Genomic DNA, 7,408 nt, shown 5'->3' on the forward strand with positions numbered 1-7,408 from the left:
CAGTAATAAATGACATCAGTAGTTAAAGGTAGAATTTGGTATAATTTTATTAAGTCGGGTTTTCTATAAAATACTGTTAATATTATCTTATTAAACATTTCTATTTGGAATTGTTGGTATACCAGTAGTGTAAATCAAATACTATAAAATACTGTTAATATTATCTTTTTAAACATTTCCATTTGGAAGTGTTGGTATACCAGTAGCTTAAATCAAATACTATAAAATAATGTTAATAGTATATTTTTAAACATTTCTATTTGGAAGTGTTGGTATACCAGTAGTGTACATCAAATACTATAAAATACCGTTAATAGTATCTTTTTAAACAATTCCATTTGGAAGTGTTGGTATACCAGTAGTGTAAATCAAACACTATAAAATACTGTTAATAGTATCTTTTTAAACATTTCTATTTGGAAGTGTTGGTATACCAGTAGTGTAAATCAAATACTATAAAATAATGTTAATAGTATATTTTTAAACATTTCTATTTGGAAGTGTTGGTATACCAGTAGTGTACATCAAATACTATAAAATACCGTTAATAGTATCTTTTTAAACAATTCCATTTGGAAGTGTTGGTATACCAGTAGTGTAAATCAAACACTATAAAATACTGTTAATAGTATCTTTTTAAACATTTCTATTTGGAAGTGTTGGTATACCAGTAGTGTAAATCAAATACTATAAAATACTGTTAATAGTATCTTTTTAAAGAATTCCATTTGGAAGTGTTGGTATACCAGTAGTGTAAATCAAATACTATAAAATACTGTTAATAGTATCTTTTTAAACATTTCCATTTGGAAGTGTTGGTATACCAGTAGTGTAAATCAAATACTATAAAATAATGTTAATAGTATATTTTTAAACAGTTCCATTAGGAAGTGTTGGTATACCAGTAGTGTAAATCAAATACTATAAAATACTGTTAATAGTATCTTTTTAAAGAATTCCATTTGGAAGTGTTGGTATACCAGTAGCGTAAATCAAAATCTTGTTCATTCCTGACATATAATTGTGGTTCCAACATTTGATCATTGCTTCTATACTCTATAGACCCAATCATGATTTTCCAGTTAGTGATTGGGCAAAAACATGCAAAACATATTGACTATTTAACCTACATTTTCTAAATTAAAATTATGCAATTTCATTAAATCCCTTTCTACTCTCTCTCTCTCTCTCTCTCTCTCTCTCTCTCTTTTGCCATGATGAAAAATACACTAAAGTATATTGGGTGAGAGAAAAAACTTGAGCATGATGAAAAATACACTTAAGTATATTGGGTGAGAGAAAAAAACTTGAGCATGATGAAAGCTTTGAACTTGAAACTTCAACAAACAGAATAACCTAAGTTGTTATAATGGTATGTGTGCTTTCAATGGGATTTTTCTAGTCACACATAATACCAGTGATGCCAAGTTATAATTGTATTTTCATGGGATTTTTCAAGAATCTTGCATAATACCAGTGACACAGAGTTGTTATAATTGTATTTCCATTGGATTTTTCAAGAATCTTACATAATACCGCTGATACAAAGTTGTTATAATGGTATCCATGGGATTTTCTAGTCTTACATAATACCAGTGATACAAAGTTGCAAAAGACAAGGGCCATGCTGTGCTGGAAATTTCTTGTCTAGGTGGCTGTAATCGATTCTGATTTTTGTTTTGGTTTTATATACAAAACAAAAACAACCCACAAGGTTCTTAAATGGACCATTTAAAAATGTTTGAATGCCCTAAGTCAAATCTTTTCCTTTTTTTATGTCCCCATTGGTCAGTGTCAGTTTTATGTCAATGGATCCAGATCGGGACCTATGATGGTAAAACTGACTGAAGGATTAAACAAAATATACAAATCTTATAGCAGTATTGATGTCAAGTACTAGAATGACTTGGATAAACCTTAAATAATTTAAGATGTTGGAATTGTTAGACATTTTCCTTGTCACTCACATATTCATTCAGACTTCCACTTTAGACACTTTCATAATAAATTGTACTCAGCATCATTTGTGATTGTAGGCACCACGTGACTGTGCCATTGGCAGACCTGCTAACTCTTACAATTTTGCAGTAAGTCTTAAGAAAATTACCCTTAAAATAACGGCGTACTAGAAAAAACTACAGAAAAATTATAATTGCCAAAAAATCTGGATAATTGGTTCATATTTTTTTATTTGGATCCAGGTTTCATCTTAGAATTAGTAAAATTAGTCTGGGAACCAGTCTAACTTGACAGCATCACCCCTCCCCACCCCACCCCCGGACACTTTAAACTGCACCTGTTTGTTCATGCAAAGCGTCTGCATGATCAGACTGTTGATTATATAATTTTTTTAAATGACATCCAGAAAGCGATGTATGATTAAGACGAAAGGGAAAATAAGCTTCCAGAAAAGTGTTAATAATCAACACGGTAATAAAAAGGAGTATTCAGATTCTTGTGAATAAAAGCTTGAAAGGACACAATTACATTTATTGGACATCACGTGCCAATTTGAGTATGTCTCGTGGCAGGAGATGTGATTGTCATCGTCATGTGAAATGGAAAAGAATTTCCAAGAATTATGTCAAGTTGAGAGATAGCAACAAGCCATTGAGCTGCATAGGGTTTGGAACTAGAGTTTTCCAGCTTTAGCAGTTATTGATATTTTGTTACATCTTACTGAAAATTGGTCAATCTTACGGCAAAAAATCAACCGCCTTACAGAGACGGACTCGTCAGGGTTGGCAGGTCTGCATTGGGATTGTGAGCACCACATGACTGGGTAATTGGGATTGTAAGCACCACATGACTTGGTCCTACAATGTAAGACATAGCACATGTAGTTTTTGTTTTAGTGCTGTGACTTACTATCCAAATATCAGCCTTGTATAGCGTGTTCCAATGTCAGTTGACATCGGAATGAGTAGTAAAACTTTCAGGAATATCTCACACACTTGGCAGCCTATACTGACACTCTTCCACTAATTTATGTATAATTAATATACTTACTGTGCAGTCTTTATCCTGGCGGAATGAAAATATGACACTAGTAAATGGATGCATTTTCATGTTCTGTTGACATACATTTGAATTTGTTGCAATGTGATGGTAGTCGAGGTATGCCGAAGTATGTATAAGTAGATTCATTTGGAGGATACATTTCTTGAACAAAACATATTTTTTTATTCATTTCATTAAAGAATAATATTTCAACTTAACCCCATTTCATCATTCCCTGCTTTCATCACTTTCCAGCCAACTGAAATGTAGGCCAATAAAACTTTAAAACAGGTCCATTTCTTTTGTGAGAATGAATTTATTAGAGATAAGAAATCAGGGCTGTTCCAGTAAAACATATATCCCCCCCCGGGGATGGCACTTCAAAAAAACTTCTGTAGGAGGTTGTGTTTCAAACTATTTTGATTCTGACAGTGGAAGGTTAGTTAGGAAAATCACTTCTGTTATGGGTTGTGTTAACAAAATGAGAAATCGCTGGTAGGGTTGTCAGAAGAAAAAAAACACATATATATTTAAAATCGCATCTAACCCCCTCCTAGCGGTCTAACGTGAATAAAATACTGGGTCAGAAAACGATGCCAGTACAGGTAATTTGAACAAATTTGCATACTTTTAAAGCAGTGATACTCGTTCAGCAAATTACGTCAACGTCGCGGATATAAAAAATGTGCTTTGTGCAGTATGCAATTTTTATTGAACTTTTAACTTTAAAAGTGCATTTCGCGATGTAATTCGCGCTGCCACAGCTGTCTCACAGCGCTTGATGCAACATCCAGATATCTGGATACTTCAGTTCGATATGACTGGCTGTTAAACTAAATTTGATTGGTTCATTGGGCCCTGGAACAAACATTTTATGGTAGTTTTAGCCTTACTTTCATGATGGAAGTTTTACAAATGTGTGTTTTGAATAAGGGCCACATAGGAAACCAACATGGCTGAATCTCAACATGGTTTGTCTTAAGATGATGTTCTCAGTCGGCAAATACTGGCTGGTGATAGTTATGATGACAATGAATTTCATGTATATTGGTCTGTTGGACATTGGGAAAATGTCACTGGAAATACCAGTGTGTGATTTTGAGCCCAACATTGATGTTGAGTCCGAGTCCGATGTATATGTTGGATGGACAATATGCCGGTTATATTTATTCAAGATACCCATGTCTTAACAAGCAGACTATGGGAATGTTGGACTTAAAAAAGCATTATAGAAGAGACAAATCTGGCATAAGAGGCAGCAAAGCACCGATTCAAGGAAGTGAATCTTTGGCAGAGTTCATGTACTTTTGCTGGTGGGACTCCTATTTTTACCAAAATGGGAGCCATGGACTCAGTTTTAAAATCCTAATGAGACCTCTGGTTCAGAACTTTTCTTTTTGGAACAGAGATATCCAAGAGAGAATACCCATGGGGCCATACATGTGAGATGTTGAAAATTGCACAACCATAAAGAACAGTAACTTGTTCAAGCTAGTTATGCATATGCATTTCAGACAGCAGGCAATGAAAGGTGTTCACAGCACACAATAATATTCGTACACAGAGAAGGAGGATCATATTAAATTCAGAAACAATTAACAGATTAATGCTCATAGGGACCATCAGAGAATCCCCATACAACATAATTAAGTGCGTGTAGATCTCTAGTTGGCAGAACCACTATGGCAACAAAAGAATAAAGAGACAAACTTCTATATCATGCAGATGTATGACCAAATGAAGTACATGCCCTCTATGTGCAAAAATTAAATGACTTTAAACATAAGAGACTGACTGATCTGTGTAAACTCAAAGCAAGATGGATAAAATTTGTCCTGTTTGTGTTCGGTTCTTCCTATGTATATTTTGATCATGGTGGTATTTTCTGCAGACCTTTTGGCACTTGGTTCCAAGCCATCATTTGGTATTTATATTACAAATTGGATAACTGAAAAAAAGTCTATTATCTAGTACAACTACATTTTTAAGCAGTGTCATTAACTAATGATGAAATTGATGAAAAAAATACTTGATGTCATTCTGATATATGGATTCTTTACTACACTACTAATCTGTTCATCCTGATTCTTTTTTTTTACCATCTCCTTTAGTCTTACTGGTACCAGTGCTTTTAATAAAATTGTAACTTCTATTTTTTTGCGTAATGATGTGTTATTGTCAAAAGGTAAAATGTGCTTAGTGTTGTAAAATCTAAAACTATTAATTAGCAAGGGACTAAAGTAAAAAGTGGGCAGAAATTATTGCCATATTACAGTGTTGTTAGAAACAACAGAATAGTTGTACACGATGTATTTTGCAAAGTTGTAGAACTAGAGCTCCTATTGTCACCACATATTTTACTTAAATAATAATATCATTATTTCTGTATATTCCTATCAGTATTTTCCCAGTGGTAGTAATTTTCTGATCTGATGTTCATTTCTTGTGCAATTTTTACACAAGAATTCTCACAATGTAATCTGCACCAAATTGAGTTTTTTTTAGAAGAAATTACTTTCTTTTAACCCAAAAATCACTGATGCTACGAGTTTTTGCGTTAAAGTCTCACATTAAATAACATCTGAAGTAGCCACGATAGTAGTTTAGAATGCAACTGTACTAATTTCACCTTTGGTATATCCAAATCTTGAATGTGATGGAGGAACATAGGTCCAAAATAAACACATCAGTTTTAGAACCTGTTCATTGAATATGAATCAAGTATCCGAGTCCAGCTGAATTGTTAGAAAATTTTTCTTTTGACATCGTAATTAGCTGTCAAATATGGAGTAAGCCTATGGTCTTTCTGCCATCCCAACCAAGACCCCACCACAACCACGTGACCATGCCCAATGACATCACAGTAATAATCGCTATACAACTAGAGATCACATCTCTTCGAGAATTTTGATTTCAGTAGAGCCTTAACAGAGTGGAACAGTAAGAAAGAGTGACAGATATTTAAGTGTTAGGGAGATATTTAACAATGGCTATTCCTCCCGCCACCACTTCCTCATTGGAGATCAGACACACACAAGACTTAGAGTAAATCCTGAAATCCTGGCAGCATCCCTGCATGGGAGATGACTATTCGATTTTATTGGTCTCTGGTTATCCCATGGTATTTCTGTTACCTGAACATTATCTTACAGTGTGTCCAGTCAGCATGGTCGAAAAAGGCTTAAACCATTGAGAGTTGTTAAAGGACTCATTACTGCAGATGTGAAAGAACGAGAACCATACTATAAATCAGTGAAGATAAAATAGAGTATATATGGGTTTGACTGTCCCTGATTGGTTGATAATGACAGTAAGATTTTAGTAAAAACAATCTTTTGAGAGCTTGTCCTACTTGTAACTGAAAAAAGTGAGGGACATTGTTTTATTAACATAATTTCAGTCCCTTTACAGACCCGAGTTTGGACGACTCATTACTGAAATCAGAAGCGGACTCTTTGGTACATTATTGAACACACACATTTCGAATGTGTATAGATCCAGAAAATGGTGCCGCTGTTATGGTTTTCTTTTCACAAAAGCTGTCATCATAGATGTGTCTATACTGTTACAAATTTGATCATGAGCACTCAAAATTTTAAGTTACTGAATTTTAATATCATGGTGTTTGCACAGGTTTACAGTGGGAACTGAGTTAGTACAGAGAGTCCTGAACTCTTGAGTTTTGTGCAGAAATATGGAATCCAAGCAGAATACATCCATAAATGTAGAGGTTTTCAATCTTGGATTTAGTCTCCCCGTCGCGTTTCACACTGATATGCATATTCACAGAACATTTGTATAGTAGTAGGAAAAGTGAGAAATTTAGATACATATCATAAACAAGACAAACAATATGTCTTGGATCAATATCATAAGAACAGGCTGGAATAGAGAAGTATAATAAAAACAATAATGAGTAGAAGTGAACCTCTTTTTTACGTGTGCAACATTATTTTCTCAGCTTCAGTAAGAAATTTCATCAAAAGGAAGACTATTTTACTATTTAATAAAGGGTGTACAGTTAACTAAACCAATATGAATTTAGCTACTTAAAAGATGTATCAGATCGATTTTAACCTTCTGATCTGTTTCTGTCCATTGTGGTGATATGACCACTGAATCAGTATGGTTGGAAAAATATTTGGCAAATTTAAAAATTGAAAAATCTTTTGGCAGATTATGATTATACACTACTTCTGCCTGAGAGATGTGAATAATTTTATTTCTTGGTTTGTTGATTGTGGTTGTTGCTCAGTTCAAATGCATTATTGAAAAACATTGATGCATTTTCATACTTTGTTACAAATATTTATTACAGATGCATATCTCCAGATATTGGTGAATATAGCTTGAATAAGTTATAACAGTTCTAGTTGGAATGATGAACATTGTTAGAGAAAATTTAAGT

The 7,408-nt window shown here is 33.7% G+C and overlaps 1 protein-coding gene across 1 annotated transcript in view; it reads left to right on the plus strand.

Moving 5' to 3' along the window:
* Positions 1–6,914, plus strand: part of LOC149784956 (DNA topoisomerase 3-beta-1-like) — a 107,196-nt gene extending 100,282 nt beyond the window's left edge. The window contains exon 17 of the mRNA XM_089978610.1: positions 1–6,914. This exon is cut by the window's left edge and continues 286 nt beyond it. The gene's annotated coding sequence lies outside the window, so the exon portion shown is untranslated.
* The last annotated feature ends 494 nt before the right edge of the window (positions 6,915–7,408 follow it).

This window comes from Sinohyriopsis cumingii, chromosome 13 (assembly GCF_028554795.1).
Source record: "Sinohyriopsis cumingii isolate HCF-2022 chromosome 13, ASM2855479v2, whole genome shotgun sequence".
Classification (NCBI taxonomy): Eukaryota; Metazoa; Mollusca; class Bivalvia; order Unionida; family Unionidae; genus Sinohyriopsis; species Sinohyriopsis cumingii.